Consider the following 12658-nt stretch of genomic DNA (forward strand, 5'->3'; position numbering starts at 1 on the left):
TCATTATTCAGTAGCAAGCTGCAATTTTGGAGCTCTCTCAGGAAAAGATAAGTGAACACCCTTCTACTTGGCTATCTTTGCTCCCTCACAGGCACACACTGGCAAAGGGGAAAAATCATATACCCCACGGCTGCACTTTCTTCACCTTTCTACACCGCCAGTTATGCATGAGCACCTGGATGGATTGCATGCTCGCACACGGTATGCTAGGATGCCTGTGGTTTCACAATGAAGGAGCCTACCTGATCATGTCATTTGTCTCACACGATGCTATTATTGGCCGCATCAGCGAGGGAGTTTGCTGCCTGATGGACTGGTCTGAGGCAGCAGTAGGCCAGGGCCTTCCTCTAACGTGTAAAAATTCTCCAGGGCAGTAGGCTATCTTTCTGTTCCTCCTCCTTCCAGCCTCTGTTCGTTTCGGAAGGACCTTGACCTCTTCACCGTCATGGATCCTGTTATAGCCATGCCCACCATTTCCACAGGATACCCCACTTCCCATAGACTAAAGGGTTCAAAGGCTATGCTTTAAAATACCCACACCATTGAATTTACACTGGGTGAGTTCTCAAAACTTCCCCATCTGCTTCCTGGTAGAAATACACACATCAACGTGGCACAAACTGTGAGCTTCTTTATGTCTCTTGAGGTAAACCCAGATTTATTGACCCACCTTTCCTCATTCCTGTGCTGAACAGGAGCACCTCAGAGATGCATGGGCCAGTCTTCCCCAGTCTGTGGACGCCTCGTGCCTCCTTCTGCTTGCTGCATGCCTCGTGATTTCTCACCTTCATCTCTACGTCGGATGTGGTTGGACACACAACCACATACAGAAACACACACAAACACCGCCATGTCTACCCACGCATGTACACACAAATGTTGAAAGGCACAGGGAAACATAACAAACAGGGACCATAGGTGTTTCTGTAGCTGAAGAACCAGTGCTTCATTTCAAATTTAGAGAACTCCATATTTCTCCAAGGGAAGTTTCCATTCTGATCTCCAATATGAAATACAGAGGAGTCCAACTTCCAAAGTGGAGAATTAACACCTATGATTGAATGCAGTCAATACAGAGCATTTAACATTTCATGGAAGAAATTCTGTTTCGATATAATTTGAGAAATATGACAAACTCTAAACTTGATGAAGAAAGAGTGGGCCCTGATTTTCATTTGTGCAAGAGAGATCATTCCAAATCCATACTGGATCTCGATATCTTCAGAAACCAATGCCAAGATGTTCATATGAGAAATATACAGAACTCCAAATTAAATGCCAGAAAACCACATGTAGATTTTCATACATGAGTAATAGAGAATTCCATATATCACGTAAGAAAGATAGAATCCAGATTTTCATAGAGTGAAATAAAAAACACAATTATCATGGAGTAATACTATCACTATATTTGCATGTAAAAGTATAGGTAATGCTATACTTGAGTTAATTTAAGTTCAGTCTCTCGGTCATGTCCAACTCTTTGTGATCCCATGGACTGCAAATTACGACACTTCACTGTCCAACAGCAATTCCTGGAGCATTCTCAAACTCATGTCCATCGAGTCGGTGATGCCATTCAACCATCTTATCCTCTGTCATCCTCTTCTCCTCCTGGATTCAGTGTTTCCCAGGGTCTTTCCGATGAGACAATTATTTGCATTAGGTGGACAAAATTGGAGTTTAAGCTTCAGAATAAGTCCTTCCAATGAATATTCAGTACTGATTTCCTTTAACCTCCTTGCTGTCCAAGAGACACTAAAGAGTCTTCACCAACAACACAGTTTTAAAGCAACAATTCTACTGCTCTCAGTTGTCTTTAGAGTCCAAATCTCACATCCATAGATGACTACAAAAAAAAAAAAAAAATCATAGCTCTGATTAAGAGGATATTTGCTCACAAAGCAATGTCTCTGCTTTTCAATATGTTGACTTGAAGGTCATACCGTTCCTTCCAAGGAGCAAGAATCTTTTAATTTCATGGCTGCCGTCACCATCTGCAGTCATTTTGGAGCCCCACAACAAAATAAAGTCTCTCTGTGTTTCCATTGTTGCTCCATCAGTTTCCCAAGCAGAGATGGAACCAGTTGTAGTTATCTTCGTTTTCTGAATGTTGAGTTTTAAGTGAACACTGAACTCCCCTTTCTCTTTCACCAAGAGGCTCTTTAGTTGTTCTTCACTTTTGCCGCAAATGTAGTGCCATCTACCTTTCTGAGGTTATTGATATTTCTCACAGAAACCTTGACCCAAACTTTGCCTCATGCAGTCTGGAATTTAACATCTTGCACACCACCTAGAAGGTAACTAGGCAGGGTGACAATATGTAGCCTTGGCATAATTCTTTCCTGATTTGAAAGCACCCTGTTGTCCATGTCCAGTTCTAACTGTTGCTTCTTGACCTGGATACAGATTTCTCAGGAGGCAGGTCAAGTAGTCTGGTAATCCCATCCCTTTAAGATTTTTCCACAATTTACTGTGATCCACTTATGGCAGAAAGTGAAGAGGAATTCAAAAGCCTCTTGATGAAAGTGAGAGAGGAGAGTGAAAAGGTTGGCTTGAAGCTGAATATTCAGAAAGCAAAGATCATGGCATCTGGTCCCATCACTTCATGGGAAACAGATGGAAAAACAGTGTGAGACTTTATTTTTGGGGGCTCCAAAATCACTGCAGATGTTGATTACAGCCAGGAAATTAAAAGACGTTTACTCCTTGGAAGGAAAGTTAGGACCAAGTTTGATAGTACATTAAAAAGAGACATTACTTTGCCAACAAAGGTCCGTCTAGTCAAGGCTATGGTTTTTCCCGTGGTCATGTATGGATATGAGAGTTGGAGTTGGACTGTGAAGAAAGCTGATAGCCGAAGAATTGATGCTTTTGAACTGTGGTGTTGGAGAAGACTCTTGAGAGTCCCTTGGACTGCAAGGAGATCCAACCACTGCATTCTAAAGGAGATCAATCCTGGGTGTTCATTGGAAGGAATGATGCTAAAGCTGAAACTGCAATACTTTGGCCACCACATGCGACGAGTTGACTCACTGGAAAAGACTCTGATGCTGGGAACGGTTGGTGGCGGGAGGAGAAGGGGACGACAGAGAATGAGATGGCTGGATGGCATACTCTGTGGGCATGAGTTTGAGTGAACTCCGTGTGTTGATGATGGACAGGGAGGCCTGGCGTGATGTGATTCAAGGGGTCGCGGAGAGTAGGACACTACTGAGCGACTGAACTGAACTGAACTGAACCGAATTGACAAAGCCTTTATACCAAAGGCTTTGGTATAAACAATGAAGCAGACATACACGTGTTTTGTTTTGTTTTGTTTTTCTTTTTTTTTCCTGGAGACCTCTTAATCTTTTGATGGGACCTCGGATTTTGGCAATCTGATCTCTGTTTCCTTTGCCTGTTCTAAATCCTCTTTGAAGTTCATGGCTCACGTACTGTTCAAGCCTCGCCTGGGTAATTTTTACTATTACTTTGCTACTATTTGAGTTAAGGCCATTGCGTGTTAGTGTGAACAGTTTATGGCATTGCCTTGCTTTGGAATGAAATAAAACCTGAAAGTTTCCAGTCCTGTGGCCACTGCTTCGTTTTCCAAATTCCTTGCATACTGAGTGCAGCACTTTGAGACAATCATTTTTCAGGCTACGACATAGCTGAACTGGAATTCCCTCAGTTCTACTAGTTTTGTTCATAGTGAAGTTTCATAAGGATGGCTTGACTTCACATTACAAGAGGACTGGCTCTAGGTGAGTGATCACATCATCCAGGTTACTGACTCATGAAGATCCTGTTAAAATAGTTTTTCTGAGTAATCTTGCCACATCTTCTTAATATCTTCTGCTAAATTGAGGTCCATGCAATTTCTGTCCTTTATTTTGAGCATCTTTTCATGAAATGATTCCTTGGTATCTCTAATTTTCTTGACGAGGTCTCTAGTCTTTCCCATTCCATTATTTTCCTCTATTTCTTTCCACTGATCACTGAAGAAGGCTTTCTTATCACTCCTTCTTATTCCTTGAACCTTTGCATTCAGATTGTTATATCTTTAATTTTCTCCTTTGTTTTAGCTTCTTTTCTTTTCTCGTCTATTTGTAAGGCATCTACAGCAAACCATTTTGCCTTTTTGTATTTTTTTTTTTTTGAGGAGGGTTTTGATCACTGCCTATTGTACAATGTCACAATCCTCTGTCAGTAGTTCATCAGGCATTCTTTGTATCAGATCTGATCCCTAGAATCTATTTGTCACTTTCACCGTGTCATCATAAGGGATTTGATGTAAGACATACCCGAATGTTCTAATGGTTTTCCCTACGTTCTTCAAATTAACTCTTGATTTGGCAATAAGGAGTTCAAGATCTGAGGCACTGTCCACTCCCAGTCTTGCTTTGCCTACTCTACAGATCTCCTGCATCTTTGGCTGTGAAGGAAAAATCAATCTGATTTCAGTTTTAACCATATGATGAGGAACATTTGTAGTATCCTCTCGTGTTCCCAGAAGAGGATGTTGCTATGAGCAGTGTGTTCTCTTGGCAAATCTCTGTTAGCCTTTGGAAGACTTCATTCTGTACTCCAAGGCCAAATTTGCCTTTTACCCCCAGATATCTCTTGACTTCTTACTTTTGCATTCCATTCCCCTGTGATGGAAAGGTCATCTTTCCTGTCTGTTAGTTCTACAAATTCTTGTAGGTCTTCATAGAATTGTTCCATTATAGCTACTTTAGCATTACTGGTCAGGGCACAGACTTGGATTACTGTGCTATTGAATGGGTTCCCTTGGAAAGAAACAGAGATCATTCTGTCATTTTTCAGATTGTCACCAAATACTACATTCCAGACTCTTTTTTTTTTACTATGATGGCTACTCCATTTCTTCTGAGGGATTCTTTCCCACTGTAGTAGACATAATGGTCATCTGAGTTAAATTCATCCATTCCCGTCCATTTTAGTTCACTGATTCCTAAAATGTCAATGTTCATTCACTCTTGACATTGCCGTTTTGACCCCTTCCTATTTACCTTGATTCGTGGACCTAACTTTTAAAGTTCCTATGCAATCTTGCTCTTTACAGCATCGGGGTGTTCTTCCATCACTAGTCACATCTGCAAGTGGGAATTTGTTTTTGCTTTGGCTCCATCGCTTCATTCTTTTTGGAGTTTCTTCTGCCCTGATCTCCTATATCATATTGGGCAGCTATCAACCTTGGAATTTGTCTTTCAGTATGCTATATTTTGCCTTTACATGCTGCTCATGGAGTTCTTCAGGCAGGAACACTGACGAGGTTTTCCATTCCCTTCTCCAAGGACCACGATTCGTCAGAGCCCATTACCATCACCCGTCCATCATGGGTGGCCCTACAAGCATGACACATAGTTTCACTGAGTGAGTTAGACAAGGCTGTGTCCCATGTGATCAGTTTGGTTAGCTTTCTGAGATTATGGTTTTCATTCGTTCTGCCTTCTGACAGATAAGGTCAATAGGTTGTGGAAGCTTCCTGATGGGGAAGACTGACTAAGGGAAACTGGTTCTTGTTCTGACAGGTAGGGCCATGCCAGTTCAGTGGCTCAGTCATTGACAAATCTTTGTGGCCCTATGCACTGCAGCATGCCAGTCCGCCCTGTCCATCACTAACTCATCGAGTTTGCACAAACTCATGTTCATTAAGTCAGTGATGCTCTCCAATCATCCCATCTTCTGTCTACTGTTATCCTCCCACCTTGAATTTTTCCGAGCATCAGGGTCTTTTCCAATGAGTCAGTTCTTTACACCCCGTGACCAAAGTGTTGGAGTTTCAGCTTCAGCACCAGTCCTTCCAATGAATATTCCGGACTGATTTCCTTTAGGATGTACTGCTTTGATCTCCTTGCCCTCCAAAAGACTCTCAAGCCTCTTCTCCAACATCATAGTTCAAAAGTATCAATTCTTTGGTGCTCAGCTTTCTTTATAGTCCAAATCTCCCATCCATACATGACTACTGGAAAAACCATAACTTTGATTAGCCAGAAATATTTTGGAAAGTAATCTCTCTGATGTTACATATGCTGTCTAGTTTGGTCATTTTTTTCTTACAAAGAGAAAGCATCTTTTATTTTTATGGCTGCATTCCCAATCTGCTGTGATTTTGATTACAGTTCCATTCCCCAAACCGCACCACTGGCAAAAAAAAATAGTCTCACATTCTTTCCATTGTTTCCCCTTCTATTTGCCATGAAGTGATGGGACCGGTTGACATCATCATTGTTTTCTGAATTTTGATTTTTATGTCATCTATTTCAATCTCCACTTTCACTTTCATCAAGGGGCTCTTTTGTTCATCTTCCCTTTCTGCCATAAATATGGTGCCATCACCAGCTAAGAGATTATTGATATTTCACCTGTCTATCTTGATTCCAGTGTGTGCTTATTCAACCAGGCCTTTCACATGATGTAATCTGCATATAATTTAAATAAGCAGCATGTCAGCATACAGCCTTGACATACTCCTTTCCCATTGGATTCAGATTGCTGTTCCATTTCCAGTTCTAACCGTTGCGACTTGACCTGCATACAGATTTTTCAGGAGGCAGGGCAGGTTGTCTGGTATTATCATCTCTCGATAAATTTTCCATAGTTTGTTGTGACCCGTAGTCAAAGGCTTTGGTGTAGTCAACGATGCAGAAGTAGACTTTTTTCTTCTGGAACTCTCTTCCTGTGTTGCTGATCCAAAGGCTATTGACAATTTGATATCTGGATCCTCTGCCTTTTAAAAATCAAGCTTGAACACCTGGAAGTTCATGGTTTACGTACTGTTGAAGCCTGGTTTGGAGAATTTCAATCATTATTGTGCTCGTGTGTAAGACGATTGCATTTGTGTGGTAGTGTGAAAATTCTTTGGCACTGGCTTTCTTTAAGATTGAAATGAAAACTGACCTCCTTGTATAATTATGGATCATTAATATGTGTATATTAAAAAAAAATCCCAATATTCAATTATGTTTATTGTCCACTTAGTTTTTAAAGTAAATTATGAAAAAGGAGTAAAGAAGAAAAAAGAATTCTGCATGGTGTTCTCTGATGACCTAAATGTGAAGGAAGTCTGAAAATTCAGGGATTCATGTACACATAAGTGTCCTTCATTTTGACATAGTAGAAAAAATCTAAGATAAGATTGTATAATTTTTATAAAACAAGATTGCTTAATGCAATATTACAAGTCAACTGTACCTCAAGCAGTGAAGAAATAAATGGTTCCACCATTTGCAATATTTTGGTCCTTGAGAACATGACGGTAAATAAAATATTTCAGTTACAATGTGACAGAAACTTTAATCACGTGATGGTGTTTGTAAAAATATCTGAATTTTTAAAAAGTGAGTTAAAAGTGGTTATCAGAGCCTGTTCAAAATGGACCATGATTGTTCAAGTTACCAACTTGTATCGTAGGTCAAATATTTCTCCAAGAAAGGTGTCTAATAGAGACAGGACGGACATAAATCTGCAGATCTTAGCTCAAGATTATTAGTGAAGTTGGAAGTACAACTGCAACCACAGTCACACGTTCAATGGAGTGCAGTGGAATATACATTGCTCCCATTCTCAGGGCCCTCTAGGCCTTCTACCCTAGGGCTGGGTAGTGAAAGGCAGAGTTTCTGGACAGGCAAAAGACTATGCATTGCAGAGGCACAGTACCCTTGATGGAGCCATTCACTGGCCTCCACCAGGGTTCGAAGAAGTAGCCACACGTCCGATGCTCCCCTCCATGACCTAATGGCTGTGGCAAACTGTAGGGGTAACAGTCTATGACACCCAGCCCCCTTTTGGATAGTATGAGGAGACCGAGGACCAACTGTGTTTCGGGCACCTGACTCCCTCATTAAAATGACTGGACAAAGTATGAGAACCTTGGAAATAGAAGGACACAGAGAACAGACAGCTTCCCCTTCAGCTGGGACTGGGCACTGATGGGAGAACCAAGACCAGACGTTCAGATCTAGCCTACGCCCAGACAGGATAACCACCCTTCAGAGGGAAACCCTCCTTCTAACCAGGCTGTTGGATGATGAAAGTCCTTTTAGGATATTTCCTTTCAGAATACGGATTGATATTTTCTTCAGTACAGGTTTACAGAGACAGTATTACTTGACTGTGACCTTACCTCAATAACAGAAGTAAGAGAACCTGACAGCAAGATATTTGCAACACCTTATCACAACCCTCACTTACCTTTCCTCTAAGTGAGTTGGGATTGAGGAGTTTGGTGTAATTAAAGGAATAAGCCACATATCTTGCATTATTGTGCAATGAAAACCTCTAGTATGTAAACGTCAATCTTTGAAAATATCTTAGCCTAATAATATTGGGTATTTTTAGCAGTAACATCTATGTCTCACTTCTGTGGATGAGAGAGTGCCTCATTTCAAAACCACATTCTATCATGTGTACATGAGAAGTTTATCCTTTTCCAGTATAAAACAAATTAACTGGTGCACTGGGATGAACTAGAGGTATGGGATGCGGAAGGAGTTGGAGGGGGGTCTAGATGGGGAACCTATGTACACCCGGGGTGGATTCATGTCAATGTATGGCAAAACCAATACATTGGAAAGTAATCAGCCTCCAATTCAAATAAATACATTTAAAATAATAATAGTAATAAAAACAAATTAGCAAACACTGATGGCTACCCCAATGATCAAGTTAATTAAGGACCAGATTGCTGTGACAGATGTCATCAGGTCTATTTGAAGAATACTTATAACTTTGAAAATATTGTAATGAACTGATTTCCAAGTAGACATATAATATATATATATATATATATATATATATATATATATATATATATATATATATATATGTATGTATGTATGTATTTTGACTTTACAACAATTTTGTAGTTCGTATATGTGCATCACAGTTTGCTTTAATACTTATACAAAATAAATAGTTTTCTTTCCCTAATGTCTTTATGTTGAGGATATGGAGGTTGGCAAGAAACTGAATCTTGTTCACAGTTGAATTAGTCCCCAAAACCCCATTTTTCTTGACAATCTGCTTTCTGAATTGGGTAGATCTGATTAGTGGGGGGAACACTCAGAGACAGATTAGTATACCACAGTAACAAGTGAAAAGAAGAAAATCAATATCGTAGAATAATTTTGTCCTCTCAAAATGTGTACTTTGAAGACGATGGCATCACCGACTCGATGGACATGAGTTTGAGTGAACTCTGGGAGTTGGTGAAGGACAGGGAGGCCTGGCGTGCTGTGATTCATGGGGTCACAGATAGTCGGACATGACTGAACGACTGAACTGAACTCACTGTACCTTGTACAGAGTCAAAATTGTGAGCAATGTATAATTGCTTTCTGAACCTTTTTGCCAATAGGGTTTTTAGGTAGATATTTTGATATACAGGACTGGGTTTTTACAAGGAAAGGAGAGCAGACACAGAAAACACAGAGACATTAATATGTGGAGACAAAGCCATGTGAAGATGTTTTATCATCCAAAAGAGGCCTCAGAAGAAAGAAAATCTTGCAACCCTTTGATTACTGGCTAGATCCCTGGAAGTATGAGAAAATCTTTATTGAAGCTACCTGCTATATGGCATGCTGTTACAGCAAACCTTGAAAAGACATACACCACTACCTCTTGAAAATAAGCTTTAAAGTTCAAAAGAAGCCTACAGTTCATACCCAGGTTCTCACAGAAAGGAAACTGTTAAAGAACTCTCTGACCCATAAACTGATAATGTTTTCAGAATTTTAATGGGAAAAACCCCATTCTCCATTGCAAAGAGAAGTACAAAGTACTTAGGAATAAATTTACCTAAAGAAACAAAAGACCTGTATTTATATATAGAAAACTAAACCCCTGCAGAAATAAAGATAATAGAAACAGACCGAGAAATTTGTCAGCTTCTTAGATCAGAAGAATCAATATGTGAAAATGAATGTTGTTGTTTCCACAGAACAAGAACAAACAATTTCAACCTCTAAAAGTTAAAGCAATCTTGAAAAAGAAGAATGGAAATAGTGGGATCAACATGCCTGACTTCAGGTCATACTACAAAGCTACAGTCATCAAGAAAGTAAGGTACTGGCACAAGACAAAAATATAGATTAATGGAACAATATAGAAAGCTCAGAGATATATCCACACACATATGGACACTTTATCTTTGACAAAGGAGGCAGAAATATATAACGGAGGAGAGAAACCACTTTAAAAAGCAGTGCTGGAGAAAATGGTCAACAACTGTAAAAAGAATGTGCTAAAACACATTCTACCACCCTATACAACAATTCACTTAAAACGGATTAAAGATATAAACGTAAGTCTAGAAACTATATAACTCTCAGAGGAAAACGTAGGTAGAACAGACTGTAACACAAATCACAGCATGATTCTCTGTGGCCCCCCTGAGTGATGGAAATAAAAACTAAAACAAACATGGGACCTCATTAAGCCTGAAAGTTTTACACAATGAAGGAAACAATATGCAAGCTGAAAAGGCAGCCTTACCAATGGGAGAAAATAAGAGTAAAGAAAGTAACTGAAAACAAAGTATCTCCAAAATACACAAGTAGCTCATGCAGTTCAATACCAGAAAAATAAGCAATCCATCAAAAAGTGGCACAAAGAATTAAAGAGATTTCTCCGAAGGAGACATACAGATGTCTAACAAACACAGGAAAATCTGCTCAACATCACTCATTATCAGAGAAACGCAAATCACTACTACAGTGAGGTACCGTTTCACACGGGTCTAAAGCTACCATCAAAAACTACCATCAAAAAACTCTACAAGCCAGCAATGCTGGAGAGGGAGCAGAGAAAGGGAACCTTCTTACGTTGTTGGTGGGAAGGCACTATGGAGGACAGTGTGGAGGTTTCTTACTAAAAAAAAAAAAAAGGAAATAGAATTACCATGAGACACAGTGATCCCACTTCTGGGCATACACACCAAGAAAACTAGAATTTAATGAGACATATGTACTCCAATGTTCATTGGAGCACTATTGACAATAGCTTGGACTTTTGAAACAACCTTGATGTCCGGTTCGAAGATGAATGGTTAAGGATGATGCTGTCTGTATACACAATGGAATATTCAGCTATTAAAAAAGGGACACGTTTGAGTCAGTGCTAAGAGGTGGATGAAACTGGAACCTACTATACAGAGGGAAGCAAGCCAGAATGAGAAACACCAACGCAGTATACGAAACCTTACATATGAAATTTAGAAAGAGGTAACAACGATGCTATAAGCGAGACAATGAAAGTGATACATATATAAATAAAAGAATTTGGGACTCTGTGGGAGAAGGCGAGGGTGGGATGCTAGGAAAGAATAACATTGAAACATGAAACATTGAAACATGTATATTATCGTATGGAGAACAGACAACCAGTTGAAGGTCGTTGAATGAAGCAAGGCATGCAAAACTGGTGATGCGGGACAACCGAGAAGGATGAGTCCATGAAATAGGTGACTGATATAATAGTGTGGAGGAAGCTCTGATGAGAATTCAGTAACCATGAAACAAGTTCACTTGTCTTACAGGAAAAGAAAAAGTCTCTTTTTCTCCCTGTTAGCTCTCATTAACTCTATCCACTCGTCAATACCCAGCCTAGCGGGGATGAACCAGTTTGATGTCAAATCTAAACCGGACATTCCAACTTCTACCTTAGGTTCATGACATGAATGCTTATGACTTCATCGTCATCCACTTTTCTTTTACTGTAGCAATGAGTAGTCTAACCCACTGTGACTGAGGCCTTCAAGTATGTCACTGTGGAGCCCATCCTTTCTTCTTCCTAACATCATCTCCATGTTCCCCTGAGCATCAGGTACCTCCATAAGTACTTCTTAGCTGTTGCTCATGAAGGCAACTGAACAACCCTCATGACCTATTATCAATCTCATTAAAGTGTGAAATAGACAAATATGCTAAAAAGACCTGGAAAACTTCCCTAATACTGAGAACGCCTTCAGAAAAGGGAGTCCCAGCCTTCCTGATAAATTCTTGGTAAAGGTCCTGTAACTTGTGGGAAAGAATATAAAGAATATGCTCACTCTTGCTATGGAAAGAAGTGGGTAATACGATGGAATTAATAAGTCCTTTCACATGTGACATAAAAAATGATGAGACAGCATGGGAAAGACAGACACAAAGCCACATATATGTGGGGTGAAAGTTCTTGGGTTTTTTCTCTCTACGACAGACCTGTTAAATGCATAAAGCAGCCTGCTCCTAGAAAGGAAGAGGTATATGTTGGTATCAAGATTATCATTTCCTCTCAGTTCCATATCTTTCCATTGTGATCCTTACTAGTCCAGACAAGTAAAACTTAAATTAGAGTTTATCATTCCAAAATAGGAAATGAAACATCCCAGTGGACCAGATTCTCTAAAGTCAAAACAGTGTCTTTATTTCGTATACTAGGAAAGAAGTTTCAATTCTTGGATGGTAAAGAAGAAGCATAAGACTCTCCTCATAGGATATGTTTTTGTTTCCTTCTTGGTCATCTTTCTTCTTTCTTTGAAGGTAAAAGACAGGCAGTGAACTTTAATACAGTCACAGAGATAATTTAGAAAAATGTTAGGCCCTTCAGTGTGAGCAACACAAAGTCCTATGAGATAATAAATAAACACAATTGCATCTCACACTAAGAT

This window comes from Moschus berezovskii, chromosome Y (assembly GCF_049115385.1).
Source record: "Moschus berezovskii isolate FMDL1 chromosome Y, NW_MosBer_1.0, whole genome shotgun sequence".
Classification (NCBI taxonomy): Eukaryota; Metazoa; Chordata; class Mammalia; order Artiodactyla; family Moschidae; genus Moschus; species Moschus berezovskii.